Source organism: Salvelinus sp. IW2-2015, linkage group LG7 (assembly GCF_002910315.2).
Source record: "Salvelinus sp. IW2-2015 linkage group LG7, ASM291031v2, whole genome shotgun sequence".
NCBI lineage: Eukaryota > Metazoa > Chordata > Actinopteri > Salmoniformes > Salmonidae > Salvelinus > Salvelinus sp. IW2-2015.
The window spans coordinates 6,135,403-6,159,949 of NC_036847.1; positions in this window are offsets into that span (position 1 = coordinate 6,135,403).

Genomic DNA, 24,547 nt, shown 5'->3' on the forward strand with positions numbered 1-24,547 from the left:
TTAACGTTCTGAGAACGGAATTTGTAGGTTATTTGAAGGTAATTAGATAATGTTCTGAGAACATTCTCTGAATTCTGTGAATGTTTCTAAAATGTAAAGGTTATTTAGATGAACACTGAATGTTTCAATGACACTTAATAACACTGCTAGCTTAGGTTAACTGTTTAGAACTACACGCACAGATAAGACACATGGAAATTCATTTGCTTAGGCATTAATCATGAAAACACATTTATTTGACCCTGGGGAAGTAGATAAWGGGGCACATTTCCAAAATCCCAAAGTATCTCTGTAAAGGTCCAATACAGRCATTTTTATCTTAATATCAAATAGTTTCTGGTCAATAATGAAGTACCTTACTGTGATTGTTTTCAATTAAAATGGTCAAAAAGAAACAAAAATAGCTTCTTAGCAAAGAGCAATTTATCAAGCAAGATTTTTGCTAGGACTGTCTGGGAGTGGTCTGAGTGGAAAGGGGAAAACTAGCTGTTATTGTCAGAGAGGTTTGGTACTCTCCAGAACTCCATCCCACTAAAACAGGCTGAAACTCTGACACTAAAAGGGCATCATTATTATTTTCACAATTTCACAGTATTATTACGACCTCATAGTGTGGAAATATACACTGAGTGTAAGACAACATTAGGAACACCTGTTCTTTCAATGACATAGACTGACCAGGTGAATCAAGGCGAAAGCTATGATCCCTTATTGATGCCTCATGTTAAATCCACTTCAATCAGTGTAGATGAAGGAGAGGAGACCCTCTAGAGTCTTAGCCCTGTCTAAGCCGAGGGGGGGGGGGGTTCTAAGCTAACATATGGAATTGTTTTAAGATGGTCATACCAAGGGTAATTTAGCTATTTGATTTTGAATTTTACAACGATTTTGAATTTTACAATTTATATTGATGAAACATTGAATTTGGCATTACTGCTATTAGCCCATAGAAATGCATTGAATAACAAATTCACTACACGGAACAACAGATAGTCCCCCAGTGTCGGTCCTACAGTATATCTGAGATAAGAAAGACCAGGAAACTATTTTTATTTATTTTTTTACATGTATTTAACCCCTTATTTTAGGCACTAAACTATCTCCATATATAGTGTACTTCCATTCATTTTTTGAAACTAGTACTGGGGACCTTCAGACGAGTCTTATGGGGCTTGTGATCAAAACAACTGACATGTATGTCTTCATGAGAGTCTCACCTTTCCACAGAGAGGTCATACTAGTGTGTAGCGCAAACCGTTTGGACGCTACAGACAGAAGTTGGCAGAAGAGGCTGTACCGACTTCACACAAGTCCCGCTCGTGGGGGTCGAGGAGCAAATCGGAGAACACCGTCGTGAGAGTCGAGAGGGATCATAATAGTTTCCAGGCCAAACCGTCCGGGCGCTTTAGACGTTTCCGTGAGAAGGTTGATCTTCGGGATGTCTTACGGTCTGACAAACACTGCTTTCACTGTAGATGCGGAAGGGCTATATCGGCGGACGCGGTGGATTGCGATGCAGCCCATGCAAAAAAATAAAAATAAAAATCTCTAGCTTAAACAAACAGATTTTGATGAGGATTATTTTATTATGTTCATTTGATTCACGCGGGGCTGGTGGAAATGATAGGAGAAGGGTTAAAGAAGAGTTTTTGAGACAATTGAGACATGGATTGTGTATGTGTGCCATTCAGAGAGTGAATGGGCAAGACAAAAGATGCAAGTTCCTTTGAACGGGGTATGTTAGTACTAGGTTTGAGTGTGTCAAGAACTGCAATGCCACTGGGGTTTTTCACGCTCAACAGTTTCCCGTGTGTATCAAGAACGGTCCACAACCCAAAGGACATCCAGCCAACTTGATACTGTGGGAAGCATCGTAGTCAGCATGTGCCAGCATCCTTGTGGAACGCTTGACACCGTGTAGAGTCCATGCCCCGGAATGTATATGTTTTTAATTAACATTCTTCCATCGTTTTTTGAATGTTACTAAAGTTTTCTGAAATTCCCGCAGAAGAACGTTGTTTCTTAACGTTCTCTGAATGTTCTGTGAACATGCCTTTAAATAGAACCATGAGGAAGCCTGTAGGAAACGTTATGCTGAAGTACTGAAGTTCCCACCTAAGAAACATATGGTTCTCAGAATGTTATGTGCTTGCTGGGTATCCTGCACCATTGTATGCAAAATAACCATAGCACAATTATGCTCTCACCAAGGTCTAKGAAACATATGGTTCTCAGAACTCAATGTGCTAGCTGGTAGGGATTCCCAGCGGTACTGTGACACCTCTACTTGCCCATAAAGTGTCACAGACCCTCAGTGAAGAGGATGTGAGGTTGAAGGTTGACTTTGATCTCCACAATGTGTCTTTCTATGGTTTCTGCATGCTGAATGTCAGGGCCTTGACCTCTAGGAAGGGTCACTATTAATAGTACTGTAATGTACAGTCTACTGAATATGGGACAGTCCCAGGGTATGTAGTGGGGTAGCAAAGGCCCCAGCATTGAGAGCAGCAGGTCAATAGTTCCCTCGCTAAGTCAGTAGTCACTCTCTCTCTCCTCTGTCCTCTTCTCTCTCTCTCTCTCTGTCTTTCTCTCTGTCTCTCTCTCTCTGTCTCTCTCTCTGCTCTTCGTCTTCTCTCTCTCTGTCCTGTCTCTCTTCTGCTCTTCTCTCTCTCTCTCTCTCTCTCTCTCTCTCTCTCTGTCTCTCTTCTCTCTCTGTCTCCTCTGTCCTTTTCTCTGTCTCTCTCTCTGTCTCTCTCTCTGTCTCTCTCTCTCCCTTTAGCAAGCGGTACAGGATCTCTGCTGTTTCTCTCAGTGATCTAAATAAACACAGAAACACCAGATGTTACTCTCTTGGCTTCACACATCCGGTACACAGTACTATGCACGCACACTAGACTCTTTTTTTATCAAATCAATTTAGTAATTATCGTGAGCAGACAATCTTCAAATTCCACTTATGTCTCCCCTCTGCTTTCTGAATCTTCATAATTCAATGTCACTTATCTCTTTCCCACAATCAACTGCTCTCAACCCTTTTTCCCTTTCCATCCTTTATCTCTCCTCATTCTGATGTACAGCTCTACCTTTGTCTGTCTCACTTTCCCTCTCTCTCAATAATGGCTATGTTTGGCTATACCTCATTTGTCATCCTTACTCTTTCAGCACCTCTCGTTTGCCTCTCCCCGCCCTCTCTCTCTCTCTGTCTCTTTCTCTCCCTCTCTAGGCACTTCATCCGTAGCTCTCTCTTTCCCTCTCTTTCTCTCTACCACCCCCCTCTTTCGCTCCCTCCCTCCTTCCCTCTGTGTTGACTCATGGTGGAGACAGGGGACTGGTGCTGGTCGTGTCTGCTGTTGATAAGAATGTCCAGGTCGTTCTCTACTCAGCCCTGCCAAGCCAAACAGCCCAGCCACCCCACTACCGAGCCTGGGCCACTGACACATCTACTGGCACACACACAGACACACACACACACAAATATTAATGTGCACYCTGCTCCTTGGGTCAATGTGTCTGTCTCCATCCTCAAGCTCTTTATCCTCCTTCTCTCCCTCTCTTTCGCTCTACAAGTAAGCGCAAGCGTCTTCTGTCTTCTGTCTGCACCTGCAACCTTTCCCTTCCAGCTTGCTTCCTCTCTCATGATCTCTTTAAGGCGAGACAGCATGGGAAAGATGCACTCTCTGTCCTCTCCGCTCTCTGTCCATCCCTCACGTTGCCCACCACCACAGTCAGAACCGTAGGGAGAGAGAAACCGAGCAATAGGGAGATAGAAAGAGAAAAATGGAAGGTAAAGAGGGGAATACAGAGAGAACGAAAGAGAGCAAGAGAGCCCTGGTTGAGACTCTGACTGTGACCGTGCCCTCTCTCATCTCTTCCTTATCATAACAAACAGTCTGTGTGTGTGTGATGTGAGCTGTGCTCCGAGTGCTGTGTCTGTGGCTGTGTCGTCCGTGCGCTTCCTGTGGGTGTGTTTGTTGGGTGTGTGTGGTTGTGTGTGTGTGTGTGTGTGGTGTGTGTTGTTGTTGTGTGTGTGTGTGGAAGAGTCGCTAACCTCTGGATGTTGTCATTCCTGCAACGGGGTTTATTTTCCTAGCTCCAGCTGTGTGTGTGTGGGTCACTAGCACCAAGCCTACACGGCACCCTGGGAGTCCATGCCACCCTACGGCGGGCAGCATCACGGGGAGCCCTCCATTTATTAACCAGTCACTAACTCATTTAGGAACACACTCGTCTGTTTGCCTTCCCTCGCTTCTGAGGAGGTTGGTCGTGACCTTCGAGGTCAGGCCGTGGGTGGGATGACCTTTGGCCCCCAGGTTGTGTCATCTCTGTTCCAGGCCTCCCCAGGATAGGCCTGTGGTCAGCTGCTTTCTCTCCCCTCAATAGGACTCAGACTAGAGACAAGGGACGGTCTTACTCCTAAACACACACATATATATATATAACATGACCCGCAATCAATTCACACACTTAACACATGTGTTGCACGTTTTTCGTCATAATATTGTTTTGAATGTTCGTTTTAGACTGATGCCCAAATGAGCGTTGTACTCAATGCAGGCTCAATAGGTTCTGAGGAGATTTAATCTAATAGCATTACTGTGGCTTGGAAACATGACTGACATTTCATTGCTCTCTATTTCTGATGAATTCGCTAGCTAGCATTGCTAGCTATTTCTGACCAACTTTATAGCTAACGTTAGCATTGCTAGATATTTCTGACAACTTTATAGTACGGCACTTGCTAGTATTTCTGACCAACTTTATGTACTTATGCTTATATTTCTGACACTTTCAAGCAACTTAGCATTGCTAATATTTCTGACCAACTTTTATAGCTAACGTTAGCATATGCTATATTTCTGACCAAAATGTATTTTCTTCTTTTTCTTTCATGGACATTGCAATCTCTCTAAAGAATAACGATGGCAGAGTTGCTCTCTCCTAATTATTTGTCTACTTAGCAACGTCATCATATTTCTAGGCCACTGTGGTGTATATTTGACAAAACAGTCATTAGCCCCTGTTCAGAAAGACTTGGCATTAACCAAGTAGATATATTGTGTATTGTTCCCAGTGTCTTGATGAACTTGTCAGAGGCAGTAACTAAGACCTAGATTCTTTTTTATGGAGTGTCATAAACCAAAAGACCCAAACCGCAACGAGGATGATGAATGTGGAGAGGATGCCAACATAGCAGAACACACAACCCTCCCTACAGTTAACACCAGCCCCCACCCTAACTACCAACATAGACAACCACACACACACACACACACACACACACACACACACACACACACACACCACACACCACACACACACACACACACACACACACACACCCTGAATATGACCACCACAGAGACCACTCTTCCAATCCCTGCCTATAGCTATACCCCCCTTGCCTCGTATCACACACTGTTGGTGTCACAACCTACTTCCCCCGACTTCAATAGCTGGCCCCCTCCCCAACCCTCCACGACCAGTCTGACCCGCTCCTGCTGGGTGAGGTACGCAGGCACTGTCTGCAGCTCTGTGGGCCCTGTGGGGGGAGATCTGGCTAGCGTCCTGCTTTAAATGGGTCCTTTCACCACATACAGGCCTTTTACACAGAGCCTCACACCAGGGCGGCAAGGGCCCCGCAGGGCAGCTGCATGCTGGAGCACAACCCTGGGCCCCTGAGTCCACAGCTTGGAGCTCTGAGCCTGGAGCCAGAGTACTGAACGTTGCTGAGGGCTACAGCCTGCTGTCTCTTTCTGTGTAAGGGAGGGAGAGAGGCAGAGAGACTGAGATGACGCCGAGAGAGAGAGAGATAGAGAAAAAGAGTTCGACTGAGAGAGAGAGAGAGAGAGAGAGAGAGAGAGAGTGAGAGTGAAAGAGACCGGTGATAAAGACACCACTGTGTTCATAGACTGGGCACAATAAGACAGTATAAGGTATTAAATACTGTCAAATACATGGAGAAACGGACAGAGTAGTTGGCGCTGCCACGGGCACAATATGCCAGCTCTACAATACTGTGAGTAGACAGAAGCAGCAAAATTAATGGGAGTCAATGGGAGTCAATGGGAGTCACATCAGCATAAGGTCAGAGTTTTCTAACACAGACCAGACAGCCTCATCTGAATACTGGCTGCTGAAGGAGAGAGTACGCAGAGCAAAACCAGGGTGACTGATACCCAGTCAACTCATCCGTCAAAGCCTGTGTGTGTGTGTGTGTGTGTGTGTGTGTGTGTGTGTGTGTGTGTGTGTGTTTGTGCGTGCATGTGTGTGTTATGCAGTGGGGTCTTACCTCTCCACGGTGGCCCACGTACACATAGGCACACATGGGCTGGAAGGCACCCGTACCACAGGCCAGCAGGTGGGTGCGGTTATAGGGCTGCAGCAGGCGCACAAAGTTGCCACACTCCGTCTGTGAACACAGACACACACACACACACACACACACACACACACACACACAGGTTAAATACATCTAAATGCATAGTACAACAGTAAACTGTCAACCAATTTCGGACAATTTTACTTGTGGGGTTTGTGTAGAACAACCCATTTTTTAAACAAAGACCATTGATTCTACATATTAGCAATAAGGGCCGTGAACAAGAGTTGAAAAGATGAAATACAATAAACTTCAAGAAGCACTGGGCTTTTCAGATCTTTCCCACAGCCAAAGACAGCGCCAGAGGGAGGGATCAGAGAGAAGAGAGAGAGGAGGAGAGGGGAGAGAGAAGAGAATAGAGAGGGAGAATGAGTGAGGGATTATAGAGACAGAGGAAACTAGAGATCTGGAGGGAGAATGAGAGAGGGACGAGAGGAAGAGGGATGCAAGAGAGGAAGAGAGAATTATAGAGCCCTACAGGAAGAGCAGGGCACAACTGTATCCTGTTCTTGACGAATCACAATTGGAGCTGAGTAGTGGTGTCAAGATGACCAACAGGAAACCAGCCAAGAGTGTCACTGCCCTAGGGTGACAGGGTCAAACTTGTCCACTAAGCCACGGAGTGTGTGCGCGCGCGTGTGTGTGTGCGTGTACGTGTGCGTGTGCGTTTCTCCAGAAGACTGCCGGCCAGTCAAGCCTGCTGMGATTGCTTCCTGAAGTACTTGAGAAGAGCCATATAAGGACTGGAACACGCCATCTCCGTGACAGAAGCCAAATCATTTCCAGAGATATGGGMTCTATTACTCATTACAGAGAGGCTTCTCCAACTCCAACAAGATGGGTGCTGTGTTCGCGACTATGGTGTATTCCACATAYACAACACAACACACATTCAGCGTGTTCTCCATTGGGTGAATGCATTCCCATTTGGCTACTATTATAACATACTGTATATRGTTTACTAATGAGTTAGACAAGTATTAGTCCATAATATTGAGTGTGTAACAGACAGGCGGGGTGGTAGGTTAATACCATCGGGTTTAAGATGTTTATACTGAGGGAGGGAGCCATCTTTGAAGAGCTGTTTTCAGTGTAAACAGCATGCGGTCACTGGAAAGCAGTCTGCACTGTTAACACTGACAGAAAATAAAGACCATCGCTGATGGATATACACTCACAGGGCCGTAACCAGGTTCTGAGTTTTAGTGAGGTCCGGACAACTCTAAAATGCTATTTAGAGAACAGAAAAAACAAGCAAAATGTCCCCAGCCATTATCACAATGTCTGCTGTAGCTCCATTCACCTCAGTCAATCTACAAACACATAGCCTATTAGCTATACAATTAGCCGCTACACATTAACTCATATTAACTCAGCACCGGGATTAAAACCTAGAATTTAATATGTACAGAGGGATTTGTTAGTAGAAAAAGTATTMAATTAATGAAAAGTAAACAAATTAATTTGCTTTACAGATTTTTTTGTTGTTGTTGCYGTTTCACAGCTAATTTCCTGCAATGGTACACGTTTTACCATGGGGTGGGGCGACATCGTTGCAGTTTTAAAGCAAATTTCCTTGTAATTCTACACGTTTTGCCATGACTTATGCCAAGTTAATATGATATCTGAATAAGAGTGACTAACAAAATCGATGGGGGCCCCCTGGAGGTCAGGGCCCCTGGGCAGGTGCCCTGCATGCCCGGTTGGTAATTTGTCCATGATAACTACAAGTGTAGATAGCTGACTAGACTAACTAGACTAATCTACCAATCTAAAAATGTTTTACTGACATGGGCCAATTGACTGACTGTCAGTGAGAGGCATATAACAGCAGGAAAATTGCCGACGCAAAAAAAATAGTTTTGAAATGGTACCTTGTGTTTGTATTACTATTGAATCAACKGTCAGTTGAGACCCCAACTGAGTKCCTACATTTAAAAACATATATATGTACGTATAGGTCCGGACCTCGGTGTCCTCATATGTAGTTAAGGACAGGAACACTCACACACAGGCGTGCACAGAGAGAGACACACACCCAAACACCCACACACAGAGGCATTTCAAAGCTGTTTTGGAAACAGCAGGATCCTTCAGTCTGTCCAAGTCTCCGTGGTCCACACAGCTGGAGCTTCATAAAGAAGAGGGCCAGATGACAACACAAGGGATGTGAACGTCGATAACTGAGACGGACACACACGACGATAACCACGGCTACACCAGATTCCCACACAGGCCCTGAGATACGAGCTTAGACATACGCACAATCAGACGTGCTCAACTCCTGAAGTTGAGTTGAAAGAAAARGTGCCTTTAGGCACTGTAGCCCAGCAGTAGTTGTTGATACCAGTAAGCTCAGACATACTGTAAGCCTGGAGCGATCCACAGTGTCAGTCTTGGGAATTTGTCTTAGGTATCAGAGCACTGGGGTGACAGTTGCTTAGTGGTTTGTAGATAATTAAGTCACTTCCTAAATTGTACCCATGTAGGTAAGGCTGTACCCCCGAGTGGCACAGCGGTCTAAGGCACTGCAGCTCAGTGCTAGAGGCATCACTACAGACACCCTGGTTCGAATCCAGGCTGTATCACAACCGGCTGTGATTGGGAGTCCCATAGGGSGGCGCACAATTGGCCCAGCGRTGTCCGGGTTTGGCCGGTGTAGGCTGTCATTGTAAATAAGAATTTGTTCTTAACTGACTTGCCTAGTTAAATTAAGGTTAAATACAAATACCTATTAATGAACATAGTGGAATCTTTTCTGTGGCAGTGCTGGATAATGCCAGGGCACTTTGCCAAATGGCGCCAAGCTGAGTTTCCAGATCCCTCAAGCATGAAGTCTCTGAGTCTCACAAAGTTCTTCAGAAGTATCCTACAATGCTTCAYATGTTCAAATCTCTCTCCCACTCGGACTAACAATTCTCCCAAACCCACAGCACTGTAGTCRCTGCTTTGTGATTAGCTGGTTACTTCCTGCTGTGGGAGGGGCTATGGGGGATTCACAGCTCCAATCCAGATGTTTTGGTCATTAGTGAGAAGTGGTTTTAAGGAAGAGTGTTTTGAACACCGATGTTAACCTTCCTGGTTGTAACCTTTTTCGGCAAGACAGATCTTCCAAAGGTGGTGGAGTGGCAATCTTTACCAAGGAACAACTTCAGTGCTCGGTTGTCTCCACCAAGTCTGTCCCCAAACATTTTGATTTGCTGGTTTAAAGCATTAAACTTTCAAATAGCTCTTTGTTGACTGTTGCTGGGTGTTATCGTCCTCCATCAGCACCGGCCTGTACCCTGCCTGCCCTAAGCTCTGTACTGGCCCCTTACACTAAGTCTGAATTTGTCCTGCTAGGTGACCTAAACTGGYACATGCTTAAACCACCTGACCAAGTCCTAAAGCAATGGGACTCCCTAAAGCTGTCTCAGATTATCACCAATCCCACAAGGTACGACTCCTGTCTCTTATACACATCTAGATGTGTATAAGAGACAGCCTTAGTGAGAAGTGGTTTTAAGGAAGAGTGTTTTGAACACCGATGTTAACCTTCCTGGTTGTAACCTTTTTCGGCAAGACAGATCTTCCAAAGGTGGTGGAGTGGCAATCTTTACCAAGGAACAACTTCAGTGCTCGGTTGTCTCCACCAAGTCTGTCCCCAAACATTTTGATTTGCTGGTTTAAAGCATTAAACTTTCAAATAGCTCTTTGTTGACTGTTGCTGGGTGTTATCGTCCTCCATCAGCACCGGCCTGTACCCTACCTGCCCTAAGCTCTCTACTGGCCCCTTACACMAAGTCTGAATTTGTCCTGCTAGGTGACCTAAACTGGGACATGCTTAAACCACCTGACCAAGTCCTAAAGCAATGGGACTCCCTAAAGCTTTCTCAGATTATTACCAATCCCACAAGATATGACTCAAAACACCCAGAAAAGGCTACTCTCCTTGATGTTATCCTCACAAATAATCCTGATAGGTATCAGTCTGGTATTTTCTGTAATGACCTTAGTGATCACTGTTTTACAGTCTGTGTTCGTAATGGCTGCTCAGTGAAACGACATATCCTGATTTGTCATAGACTCTTGCTAAAAAACTTTCATGAACAAGCCTTCCTTCATGACCTGGTGTCTGTAAAWTGGTKTAGAATCAGCTTAATCCCCTCTGTTGAAGACGCWTGGACCTTCTTTTTTGATATTTTCAGTTGTATTGTTATAAAGACAATAATAAAGAAAAATGAGAATATAAAACAYGTTCAGCCCRTGGTTCGACSGTGATCTTGCAGAGTTACTCCACCTCAAGAATTCCATTTGGCGAAAAGCTCGGCACACGCATACTCAGACTGCCTCTCACTCAGGCAAATGAGAAATAAGTGCACTCAGGCTATCCGGAAGGCCAAAGTTAGTTACTTTAAGGAGCAGTTCTCTCTCCGTGGGTCTAAGCCCAAGAAGTTCTGGAAAARGGTTAAAGACCTGGAGAATAAACCCTCCTCCTCACAGCTGCCCATGTCCCTTAATGTTGGTGATGTGGTTGTTACTGACGAGGAGCACATGGCTGAGTTCTTTAATCACCACTTCATTAAGTCAGGATTCCTATTTGACTCAGCCATGCCTCCTTGCCTGTTCAACATTTCCTCATCTCCCACACCTTCTAATGTGACTAGCCCCGATGCTCCTCCCTCTTTTTCCCCTGCCCCGCTACAAAGTTTCTCCCTGCAAGCGGTCACTGAGTCCGAGGTGCTAAAGAAGCTCCTTAAATTTTACCCCCAAAAAACATCTGGGTCAGATGGTTTAGACCCTTTCRRCTTTAAGGTTGCTGCCKCTATCATCMCCAAGCCTATTTCTGACCTTTTTAACCTGTCTCTCCTCTCTGGGGAGGTTCCCATTGCTTGGAAGGCAGCCACGGTGCGTCCTTTATTTAAAGGGGTAGATCAAGCAGATCCTAACTGTTATAGGCCAATTTCTATTTTGCTCTGTTTATCAAAAGTGTTGAAAAAACTTGTCAATAATCAACTGACTGGCTTTCTTGATGTCTATAGTATTCTCTCTGGTATGCAATCTGGTTTCCGCTCAGGTMTTGGATGTGTCACTGCAATCTTAAAGGTCRTCAAGGATGTCACCATTGCCCTTGATTCTAAGCAATGTTGTGCTGCTATTTTTATTGACTTGGCCAAAGCTTTTGATACGGTAGACCATTCCATATGTTTGAGGAATTTTAATTATGGGATTTCTGTTGTTTTCAATTTGGCGCCCTGCAATTCACTGGCTGTTGTCAAGGTGGGACGCTTGCGTCAAAGGTCATGTGGTTTGGTAAGAAGAATGCCCCTCTCACCACAGGTGGGATTACTACCTCTGAGGGTTTAGAGCTTGAGGTAGTCACCTCATACAAGTACTAGGGAGTATGGCTAGATGGTACACTGTCCTTCTCTCWGCACATATCAAAGATGCAGGCTAAGGTTAAATCTAGACTTGGTTTCCTCTATCGTAATCGCTCCCTCTTTCACTCCAGCTGCCAAACTAATCCTGATTCAGATGACCATCCTATCCATGCTAGATTACGGAGACGTAATTTATAGATCAGCAGGTAAGGGTGCTCTCGAGCAGCTAGATGTTCTTTACCATTCAGCCATCAGATTTGCCACCAATTATCATGTATTGTTGTTTCTACCTTCTTGCCCTTTGTGCTGTTGTCTGTGCCCAATAATGTTTGTACCATGTTTTGTGCTGCTGCCATGTTGTGTTGCTACCATGTTGCTGTCATGTTGTGTTGCTACCATGCTGTGTTGTCATGTTTTGCTGCCCTGCTATGTTGTTGTCTTATGTCTCTCTTTATGTAGTGTTGTGGTGTCTCTCTTGTCGTGATGTGTGTTTTGTCCTATATATTTTTTAAATGTATTTTATCCCAGCCCCCGTCCCCGCAGGAGGCCTTTTGCCTTTTMGTAGGCCGTCATTGTAAATAAGAATTTGTTCTTAACTAACTTGCCTAGTTAAATAAAGGTTAAATAAAAATAAAATACTAAAACGGGACATCTGTGTCTGCTGGGGAGGGTTAATGAAATTAGGGGTCATGGGGTTGCAACCTGTGAGGAAGGCCATCATAAAGCAAACACTTTAGGTGTTAGTCAGGGGTCAACTAGCGGGGTCACACAGCACCATTAGACAGCCGGTTCCCCTCCATTAGCCAGTTAATAAAATACCCTCACACACTTGCACGTACGCACGCCTCTAACTCCCATCCTCATCCTCCATCCCCCCACAGTCAATGGAAGGTAGTAGTATGCACATCCTACAGCTCCAAGCCACAAACACATACTGTATAAGCAGTGCTTAATTTATTCATCGGGAGGTTCATGAAGAGAAAGTGAACGTGAGAGGGGGGGGTGACCTGGGGCACTCTTGGGTACCAGAACGAATGAAGAATCCTCTTTATAATAAAGTATTGCATGCATAGCATAGAGTAGAGACTCTAGCAGAACTGGACCATATAAACCCATTTCATGCAATTCTACATAATTTTACATGACTGGAGACTTTAGCAGAATATTTTTTAATACCTCACAAAAATGATATAAAAGACAGGCTACTTGTACACTGACAAACTGAGATCAATAAAAARGACCTTGTCTTGAGTCCATCAATAGGCCAGGTGTGTGGAGAAACACATACTGTACAACAGGAAGAGGAAATTACAGTCCTAAATAAGCTTTCCAGTTTCACTGACTCACCCAATGACTCGCAGCTCACTCACCGGTGATGCACTCATACCAAAAGCCCATCTCTCGCTTGTTTTACTTTGTAAAACAATGCTGTTTGCTCAATAGGCCTATTTGGAATTTTATCAAATATTTTGGTAGCCTACAGACAYATTAGAGTCCTCTCTTTTCAGCGGGAGCCATTTTGTTTTCCCCYGTTGTGTTTGAAATATTGCGAAAGGCCTGTTTTGGCTGCGTTCTGTTTGCTGACAGATTTGTTTTCCGACTCTAGGCTATGCCTTGATTGGGCTACACACAATCCACAGCTAGGCTATAAAAAAAATATGGCTATTGATCCTCTGTGGCTAAATTATGGGCCTAATCTTGGTGTAGTATTCTGAATTATTTCATTCCTTTCTGAACAGACAGCAGTAATTCTAGAACTTTGGCAAAAGCATTTCAATTGATCYGTGGTGCAGTTCCTCCAGCACCCTTCCCACAGCTGTGATACTATCAGGAAATAAATGATGAAGTGCAACTCTGGAGAGGTGAGAGGTGCAGGCTGATGTCTCTCAGAGCAGAGAGGGAGAGAGGTCATAGAAAGTGAATCTCATTCTAGTCCTGTGAGAGAGACAGGCTGGCTTCTCCCTCTCACCACAGCCACGGCCACCGCTGGTCTCTAGGCTACAGTGTTGCGCAAACCATAAACCCCGGGCCGGCCCAACCCGAATKAATTCTTAGAATATCAGGCATGGGCTGAAAATATACATTTTCACATTAGCTACGTTTTTTTTAGGGGACTGGAGAATTGCAGAGTAGGCAACTCGAGTGAACTCTGATCGCTTTTATTCACATGTTTACACTGCAAACGATTACTTTTTTTTTTCATGTCACGAGAGGGTTGGCAAAGAATGAAACAGTCCAAAACTGAGAGGTTCCCGGATCCTGTTCCGCCAGGATGCTCAAATTAAGCACCGTTTATAAGGCAGTGAGATATATATAATGGCATTACGAAGGAGACAAAGACAGATTCCGACCACCAGCCTAGCAGCCCTGCAGTGTTCTCCATTGAGAGGTCACTGTAGCAGAACAGTTAATGGGTTCAACAATAGGAACACATCACGGTCCGGCTTTACACAACAGGCTAGCTGTTAAAACCAGCCAAGCTGTCCAGTCAGTGCCAGCATCTGCTTCGCTCCACTGTTTTTGTTTAATGGGAGGTCTCCCTGTCCAACACCTCTTGAGAGAGAGAGGGAGGGGCACATTCAGAACACACACAAACACACACACACATTTTATTGTCCAGCTGTGCAGTTGACCTGCTCCATACACACTCACATGTCCCTGTATCCATCGGCTTAACCAGTGCACAGTAAGGGTTATGATTCAAGCCTTTCTCTCTGCCAAAAACACACTCAAGGCCATTTCCACCGATCAAACTAACACCCATTCACGCCCTGACTTGACTTTTCACTTTTTGACTTCTGACACTGGGTTTTGTGTCTGTGCATGTCTGAGCCTTTGTCAGGTAGAGAAGAGGGACAGAGAGTGCACCCGATCAATAACCATCCACCGAGTCCACAGACAGAGACACAACTGGGCCTGTCCACTGAATATTACGCACAGTCCTCAAAACAGGGGACCACCGCCCTCTCGCAGAGGGTAAGCAACACAGACCTGAGAGCCTTTCTCATGGAGCCCCTAGCCTCAGAGGGCACCGTGGTGGAGGTGGAGGGGTTGTATTCCGGTTGGGAGGAACTTGAGGTGTGAAGTGTTACAGATGTGACCCTGTACACACACTCCCAGCAGACACACACACACACACCTCCGTCACCTCCACCTCTCGGCCCTGTCGGTGCAGTCACTGTTAATCCATCCCAGGGTGAATGGTGAAGCTATGGCATACACACACTCAAAAACGCACGTAAACACACACACCGTGTGGCCTCACGGGTCCAATGGGCCTGAAGTCATTACCATGGTCACACTCCCTAATGCTATCATGTTTCCACAGGAGAACACACGGACCTCTGCTGTCCACAGAGAGAGTGAGGCTGGACACATGGGCCCCTCCACCTCTCTGAGAAACAATGTTACGGGAACTAAGACATTGTGCGTAAACCGCGGCATTCAAACGAGGCTCCAATGAAAAGCGAATGGGACTGTAGCGACTGTGTTCGTATCAAGATCCAGGGTGTGAACTACGTTTCTATTCATGCGTTGATTGACATGGTAAGGGACCAATAGTATTGGAGAAAAGTTGAAAAAAAACTGACCGACCTCGGTGTCACGACGTAACGTTACATTATGCAACTCATTGTGTGCCGTACAGCCTCTTTCCACCAGGTGTAGTGCTTCTCTCGCCGATTAAAAACAWGAAATGATCAAAGGCGAGTGTAATGGTGACTGTAAAGGGAATTACTCGCGAGTTCATCAATGGATAACCCAATCAATGGCTCATTTTTCGCGTCGTAGCTGCGAGCCATCGTGACTCTCAAAACAACGTGACAGCCGCGGCTTACTGGTGAAGATGACTTAAGCACAGCCCTGAAAACCTGACTCAAACCTTCAAATAGCTATGTAACGAGACATTATGTAAACACTTCATAGTGTTTGATTTCCATTTTAGAGGTGATAAGTTGGACAAATCTGGTGAAAAAAGCCTTTCCCACACACAACATATCTCCCCCTTTCCCTATCARTGAGTAGCTTTCGCTTCCCCACCCGCCATTTTTAAAAAGACCCGGGCGGAGCTCCGTTGCCTTCTTCAGTCATGCAGAGACCGGGCAGCATGAACGTCTCGTCATTGATTTTGCTGGAAAGCGGAGACATTGTGCTTTACAATGCTATTCATATTACAGCTGACCTGGAAGTATTACGTTTCTGGGGTGCTAAAATAAAATCAATAGTACGGAACACTGTCATGTACGGAAGTTTATTAGCTATCGTTATCTCCAACACCACATGTCCAGGCCTCTGTCTATTTAACAGAATGATGGAGAGGACAAGAACCAAGTGCACTTGAATGGTGGACTGAATGAGTCTGATGGTAGGTGAGTGCTGCTGGGGCCCATGTGTGTTTCTCCAGAGGAGTGGAACGGAGCTTAACACACATACGCACCACAACTCGCTTGGCACAGGTTACTGAGTTCCTGTAGGCCCGACTTTAAGGCCTGCGTCGTAGCGTAGTGCATAGCGACTGCTCCTCTCCCCTACGGACACCGGCTCACATACCTCGGCCCCTGCGGGATACTTCTCACCGTGACGGGCGGAGGAAACGCGTAATAACTCCTGATATTGGATACCCCTCCTCACCTGCCACTTCAAACTCCACAATTACCTGTAGGGCCAGCMTTGACGCCCAATGGGGGCCTTAACCCCCTTCCAACCCCCATCCACATCCACAGAGACCGATTAGTCCTGTTTTACAGGCCCAACCACCTAACCCGGACCAGATGCCGGGGCGGTTTCACTTTCAGTCGTTAGCCAAGACTTAGGGGACAGAAGTTATTAAAAATGGYACCGCAAGTGTCTTTACAGCATTTGTGTGGGGACTGGGGAGTGAAGGGCAGTCTTCTGATGGCTTGTTAAAGATGGAATTACTGGTGTCCATGGTGCCAGAACCCGACTCTGYACACCTCAGCCACGTAGTCGGGGCTATTATTGTGTTCACCAGATCAAAGCAGCGACTTCGTCAGGGAAAGATTCCTTATCTCATTCACTGGGCTGTTAAACAACTTTACTGTGCCCMGAGATGGTGGGATGGTGGGATGGAGGGATGGGGCATGGGACTATGGTTGTAGCTTGTAGGATTTAGGAAACGCGAGTGTTGACACAGCAAGCCAACCGTAGACGTCGATTCGCTGGTTAGATTCCTGAGGACATGATCCAGACGGTGTCGTAGAATGTACAGTACAGTCAGTAAGGTGACTAGAATGTTACTGTCTAGAGTGGCTGATAGAGCAGCTGAATAGGCTAGGCTGGTGGAAACCATAGATGTGACATTATTAGAGTAAATAAGAAGTAGAGAGGCCACCTCAGAGGTGGATTGGTCTGACTGAGCTGTCACTCACCTGAGAATCCTTCCCTCTCTGGACACAGTCATCTTTGTTACCAGGCAACGGAGGCCAGTAGATCTACGGAGAGAGATGTGGAAGAGAAAGAGAGAGACAGAGAGAGAGAGGTGGGGGGAGAGAAAGAGAGAGAGGGGGAGAAAAAGAGATTGAGAGAAGGGGAGAGAAGGAGAGAGAAAGAGAGAGAGATGGGGAGAGAGAGAAAGAGAGATAGAGGAGGAGAGAGAAAGAGAGAGAGAGAAGGGAGAGAGAGAGAGAGAGAGAGAGAGAGTGAACATGATAAATGACATACGATTGTACACAGCCTAAATCAGCAAAATAACAACAGGAAATTAGAGCATGAGAACATTATTGGCCGCAGTTCATACAATTAAGACTTACTAGAACACATATGAAACCAAGTCCATCTCATTAACTCTTTGCTTCCCTACAGTCCTCCACGGGCTAATCAGTACTAAATGATGTGGGCGGGTCTAATATGGAACTGTAATCACAGTGTCGTCTTACAGGCCCTGGGATTAATGTACAGTATGTTCTATATCATCAAACTCCAGCTCATTTAAGCCTGCATTTGGAAAGCCCCTCTTTGGCACCGTCAGATACTGTGTTGTGTACTACTGACTCACAGATGGCAATCTGAAACAACAGCCCTTTTGAATGTCTCGTTCACAAACGTGCTTTGCTTTCAGAAAGAGGCATATGCAGAATACAAAGAAAAGCAGTAACTTTCTGCGACGTGCACGACTCCCCTGCATGCCGCAATTGTGTCCATGCACATTGTGTCCCTGCTCACATGCATGTACATGCACGCGCCAACATARGTTTGCACGTGCATGGATGGCAATTCATCTTAAGAGAGAAGACAGAGCCTGATACAGTTCTTGTCTGTAACACAGTTTGCTATATCYTGACGGCTATGGACAGGATTAGGGTCTCTTCTATAAATCACACTTCTACCGAGCCTGTCTAGAACAGGCCTTTTGTAGTCTGGACCATGGATTCAGACGATCTGATATTGAACACTGCACCATTCCTCTAATTGTGTGGATTCACATAGCAAGATGTCATCATGCTCGGTGTGTCTATACCTCCTTGCTTCTGTTGAACCATTTCCTGACATGTTAGTCATCATCACCAATAGCAGGATACAGTTCCCCCTAGGTCTAGACACTGATCTGGTCAGTTTTGGGGTTCTGTGCCGAAGGGCTTGGATGTCAGTGCGCTGATTAACGCCCTTTTCCTGTCTGGCTCAGTGTCATCCATTGGCCGGAAAGCCCAGGCACGAGCCAATCATAGCAAGCCCTGACAAACCCTGGCATGAGATGGCCAATCAATACTGCGGCAGGGGAGTCAAGCATGTCTGTAGAGCCATAACACACCGTATGTCTTAATCTACACTTATTTGGGCTCATGAGTGGRGCAGCGGTCTAAGCCACTGCTTCTCAGTGCTCGAGATGTCACTACAGACACACTGGTTTGATTCCAGACTATATCACAAGCGGTCATAATTGGGAGTCCAATAGGGTGGTGCACAATTGGCCCAGTGTCGTCTGGGTTTGGCCGGGTGTAGGCRGTCATTGTAAATAKGYATTTGTTCTTAACTGACTTGCCTAGTTAAATAAAAAAGAATAGCCAGTCTCTAGTATGGGAAGGCTAGGAACATGTTGCCAGATAAGCCCTTAAATGAAATGTTTCTGGAACACATGATGATATTTCACGTGAAATCATGTGTTTTTATTAGGATACACACAAACAGTGCATTTAACTTACATTGACATGGTTTATGTTCCTTAATACAGTAAATAATATTCAACATGTCATCACCTAGGATTTGACCTCGCAACCTCTTAGTTTACATCATTCCAAACTTCCTGCTATATGCCACCATGTCTGTGTCAACGAAATATTTACCCTGTTTTCCTACACTTTAGACTTAAGTAAAGTAAATCTCAGCTTTGTTCAAAATACACTCAGGAATTTTTATTTTATTCATCATCACTTTTTTATTTTATTTCACCTTTATTTAACCAGGAAAAGCCCATTGAGACCCAGAGTCTCTTTTTCAAGGGAGACCTGGCCAAGAAGGCAGCAACAATCATTACATTACATAATTACAACATACAACAATACAATACAACAACATGATCCAGCCTAAAAAAAAGCATTTACACTCCTCTGTAACAGAGTCTTCCATCAATATTGTAAATTCATTCAGTGGCACTAACATATCTAGATGAAGCATGGATTGTACATTTTTCCATGCTTCTGGTGCACAAGAAGAGAAGGCAGTCTTGCCTAATACTGTGAATGTCCTGGGGACTTTAAGTAGCAACCACCTAGCAGACCGGGTGATGTAACTGCTGGTGATGAAGGAGACCAGACTACAGAGGTAAAGAGGGAGTTTAACTGCTGGTGATGAAGGAGACCAGACTACAGAGGTAAAGAGGGAGTTTACCTGCTGGTGGTGAAGGAGACCAAACTACAGAGGTAAAGAGGGAGTTTACCTGCTGGTGGTGAAGGAGACCAGACTACAGAGGTAAAGAGGGAGTTTACCTGCTGGTGGTGAAGGAGACCAGACTACAGAGACGAACACATACAAATGTATCTTTCTGCGCATATAAAGTGAGGTCCAACCCACCATTTGGTACAATGTACAATAGTGGGTGAGTGATTTGGCATTTGTAATAAAGCACAAGTGTAACGGTCCTGACCTGTTTTATGTTGTTTTTGTATGTGTTTATGGTCAGGGCATGTGTTTTGGGTGGGCAGTCTATGTTATCTGTTTCATATAACACAGTGTGTTCTGCTCAGAAAGATAGTTCTCAACCAACTTACTGACCCTTCACTGAGACAATGAGTCTAAGCTATGTTCACGCCTGGCAACTTAGTAATTCTTGTTTTTCCTTATTATTTTAAGAAGTTAGTCAAGGGTTGTGACATGGGAAGTTTGGTTTCTGTTCGTCTTGGGTGGTTATATGTAAAGGGTGGTGTTGGTTAGTGTATGGGGTTGTGTTTAGTGAATGTGTCCTAGGTATGTTCTATGGTTGCCTGATAGTGGTTCTCAATCAGAGACACGTCTTTCATTATGTCTCTGTTGGAGCCATTGTTTAGGCGCATAGCCCATTATTGCGTTGTGGGTAATGTTATGTAAACGTTTTGTAGCTTTTGTATTGTCACTTACTTTGATAGCTTCCACGGTCTGTTTGTTGTTTTTGTTTAGTTTTGTCTTGTTAAAGTGTATCGTTTCGTGTTTTCACTCATCTCCTAATAAAAGAGAATAGTTATTTTTCACACGTTGCGCCTTGGTCACACATTTATCACTCAAGACGATTGTGACAGAATTACCCTACCGGAACGGATCCAAGCAGCCGTGTTAAGCAAGCGCAGAAGAGCAGCGATAAAGATATCTTGGATCTGCAGGAGGAGATACTGGAAAAGTGTAAGGGACTTGGGCTCAACTCGGGAATATCGCTCCCTCGTGAAGAGCTGGAGGCATGCTAAAAGCCGAGAGGAGGCGAATAATGGAGGAGCAGCACGAGAGCAAGCCTGGAAGCCGAGAGTCAAACCCCCCCCAAAATTTGGGGGGGTGCTAAGGGAGGTGGCGAGTCAGTGTAGGAGACATGCGCCAAACTCCCGCGACTTACGTGAGCGCGAACAGTACGGCGAGACACCGGTGTATTGCGGATCAGAGCGCCACGGTGTCATCCTGTACGTGTGCGATGAGCCGGTGCGGGTTATTCACCTCCCCGCACTTGCAGGTTAATGGCCGCGTATTAGGCCGGAGTATATGAAGCCGGCCCACGCTCTGCGCTCCGTGCGTCTCTCGGGCCGGCATACATGGCACCAGCCTTACGCATGTGTCCCCGGTTCGCCTACACAGCCCAGTGCGGTTATTCACCTCCCGCAATGGCTCGGGCTACGGGGAGCATACAACCAGTAAGGTTGGCAGCTCAGCTCAAGAGCCAGTACCGCCGCACAGTCCGTGTATTTCCGTCGCCACCTGTCCCGCCCAACCCAGTAACACACCAGTGCCTACACCACGCACCAGGCTTTCCAGCGTTGTCTCCAGAGCCCTGTTCCTCCTCCAGCTCGCTTATGTGATCGTGTCTCCGCCATACTCAGTGCCTACACCATGCACCATGGCTTTCTGGTTCTCCGAGTCCCGTTCGTCCTCTCACAGCACTCACTACTGGTGCGGTCTCAGCGCCGGTACGCACCAGTTCCGGCACTACCAGCACCATGGTTACAAGTGCCCTCTAGCCGGCCAGAGTCTGCCGTCTCCTTAGCGGCGCCTGGAACTGTCCGCGTCTGTTCCCAACGTCCGTCTGAGCTGGTCGTCTTCCAAGCGCCGCCTGAAACTGCCCGTCGTTGAGTTCAGCCAGCCTAGCCCCCTTGTCCTGAAGCTTCAAAGCCGCTCCGTGCTTGTCCTGAGCTTCAAAAGCCGCGCGCGTCTTACTGAGCTTCACAGCTGCCGTCGTGTACCTGAGCCTTCAAGCCGCCCGTGCTGTACTGAGCCTATCAGAGCCGCCGCACAACAGGAGCCGCCGAGAGCGTCCGCCAGACAGGAGCCGCAGAGCCTTCGCAGCCAGGAGCCGCGAGCCTTCCGGAGCGAGCCTCCGAGCCCGCAGCCAGGGAGCCGCCAGAGCCTTCAGCAGCCAGACGCAACGAAAACCGGCCCCACTGCGCTGAGGCTTCCGGCGAGCCATGGAGCCAGAGCTTTCGCAGCCAGCCATGAGGCAGCCAGATGTCGGCAGCCATAGCAGCCATCGCAAGCCAGCTCATGAGCGCTGCCATCAGCAGAGTCGCCAGCCAGCATGAGCAGCCAGAGTCGCCAGCAGCCATGAGCAGCCAGAGTCGCCAGCCAGCCATGAGCAGCCAGCTAGTCCCAGCCTGCCTAGCACAGGTGCCAGCCCAGCAGAAGCGCCAGAGTCGCCAGCCAGCAGATCTACCAGAGCACAAAGCTGGTATTGAAATGTGGAGTGGCGGGTCCGTCCGCACCCGAGCCGCCGCATAGGAAGGCCCACGCCCGGACCCTCCCCTTGTGTTAGGGTTTTGCGTGTCGGAGTCCGCCACTATTGGGGGGGGGGGCGTACTGTCAGCCCTGGCCTAGTATTATTGTTTCCTTATTATTTTAGTTATCAGGTGTTACATGGGGATGTTTGTGTTTGTTCTCGTCTTGGGTGGATTATTATGGTAAAGGGTGTTTGGGTTTAGTGGTATGGGTTGTGCTTTAGTGAATGTGCTCTAGGTATGTCTATGGTTGCCAGTGGTTCAATCAGGACCCACTGTCTCTTCATTTGTCTCTGATTGGAGGAGCATCATTTTAGGTCAGCCATATGCATTTCGTTTGTGGTAATTGTCTAGTAGAACGTTTGTAGCTTTTGTATTGCACTACGTTTGTAGCTTCGGTCTTTGTTGCATTTTGTTTAGTTTTGTTTTAAGTGTTCGTTTCGTGTTTCACTCATCTCTAATAAAAGAGAAGTATTCACACGCTGCGCCTTGGTCCACTCATTTATCCTCAAGACGCAGGGTGTCCAAAGTCACAATCTGGACGAGAGGGCCTAAATAAAAAATGTTCGCTACAAGCCGAGGGCCGGACTGTTCGAATGTTCGATTGAAACATTTTTTAAATGACGCATATAGTCTAGTGAAGCCTAATTGAACCTACTGAAAACCTAACAAATATATTCCAAATGATCAGAATAAATACAAGGAATATTTTCTATTGCTACTGTCAGTAATCTTTAATTTTGCCATACAGACACAAAAGACAAATTTGCCTTTATTATAAAATCCCCATAACATGAACATTAAATGAAAAGAAACCGGGTATTTCAAGGCACATCAGTAGCCCTATATTTTCTATTTTAGCAAAAGTGGCTAATATTTACTTCAAAGGAAAAAAACAATAATAGCAATTTTCTATATACCAAACTCAACTGAAAAATTTTTAAATATAATTGGATTGTAAATACTAATAAAATAAAGTGCAAAAAATCTATTAATAAACAAAAACACTTGTTTAAGGAGAAGTAACATGCCAGTGAAAACAATATTAAACTTTAAGCTTTGTTAAATCTTTGAACTGAAGTAAAAACTCTAAATATGTATTGTCACAGTAATGTTCCAAACTTGTTTCGAGGTTGAGGGTGATACTTGGTGGCTTGTCCAGCATCTTCTGTCAACAGTTCATCAATGTGTCAGTAAGGTCTGAGCTGAGGAAATCCTCTAGAATTGATGTGGAGGTGTTCAGCAGTAGTTCGACTTCTGTGTGCATGTTTTGTTCAGTTCATCAAAGAAAACAGTTGTCACCCAGGATGTGGCTGCCAACATAGACCCCACACGTTTGAGCAGCCTGGATACTGCGCAGCTGCGGGCAATTGACATGCCTGGGAGGGAAACGGCGACGCAACTCCAGCACCCACCTCCGTCATATGTTTGCCTCAGTGCATCATTGATTGGAGAGTGTCAATCAACCTCCATCTGCGATTTTGGTGTAGCTTTCCATGTTCAACAGCAAATGGGTTACCTGAGCAGTTCCAACCTGCTTTTTTGTGCTTCAAGTTCAGCAATCGGCGTGAAAGTCAGCGGCAAGCATACCTATTTATGCAGCCAACTGTGGCTCGGGGACCACTCGGTAGAGAGCTTCTCTGTCATGGTCCCTGGCAGCTGGGAAAGTGGCTCAAATTTCTATTCATCTCGCTAATCTGCCGTCTCCAACAGAGCTCAGTTTCCTGGTTTTCGTCCCGTTGCATTGTGGAAATGTAGTATTGTGACGTTAAAAGGATTGCGGTGCTGCCGGCTTGCTTGCGGTCCTACGGGCCGACTTTTTTCTTTTTCGTTTCTTAATAATAGAATCAAGATTCATCCAGGCGCCGTAAAAAACCTTCGTCGCGGCGGAATGTGGCGCGGGCCTTGACTCTGACATGATGTGGCTCATAGACGATCGTGACAAGCTACAACAATTAATGTGTCAAACTGAATGCAAAAGCCGTTTGATATAATCACAAGACAGTCTAGGCAGCAACAATGTTGCTTTTTTATCAAGTGCATTAATGAATGTCGCTATCCACTTAGGTAGTTGCAGTTGTGGTCCTGCGCCCCGATTCTAAAAGCCAACTGAACCGTGCCTCAGTATGTTCTTTTCAAGTGAAGACGTTGTTAACTGGGAGTTCACTAGGGATTCATAGACTTTTGGCCAGGAATAGGGAGTCTTGGACGATAAGTACGATAGTTTATTAGAATCTGAGGAATCTCCACCTTAGCAGTGGGAGGACTAGCTGAAATTTCCAGGAATGCTGGTATTGGATTGTCAAGACGACTCAAGTTGAAAATTGAGCCACAGGTTCATAATAATACCAGCTGCTATCTTTAAGAGTGGGTCAGTTGTTTGGACCTGCCAGACTTTTTAGTGGTATTGC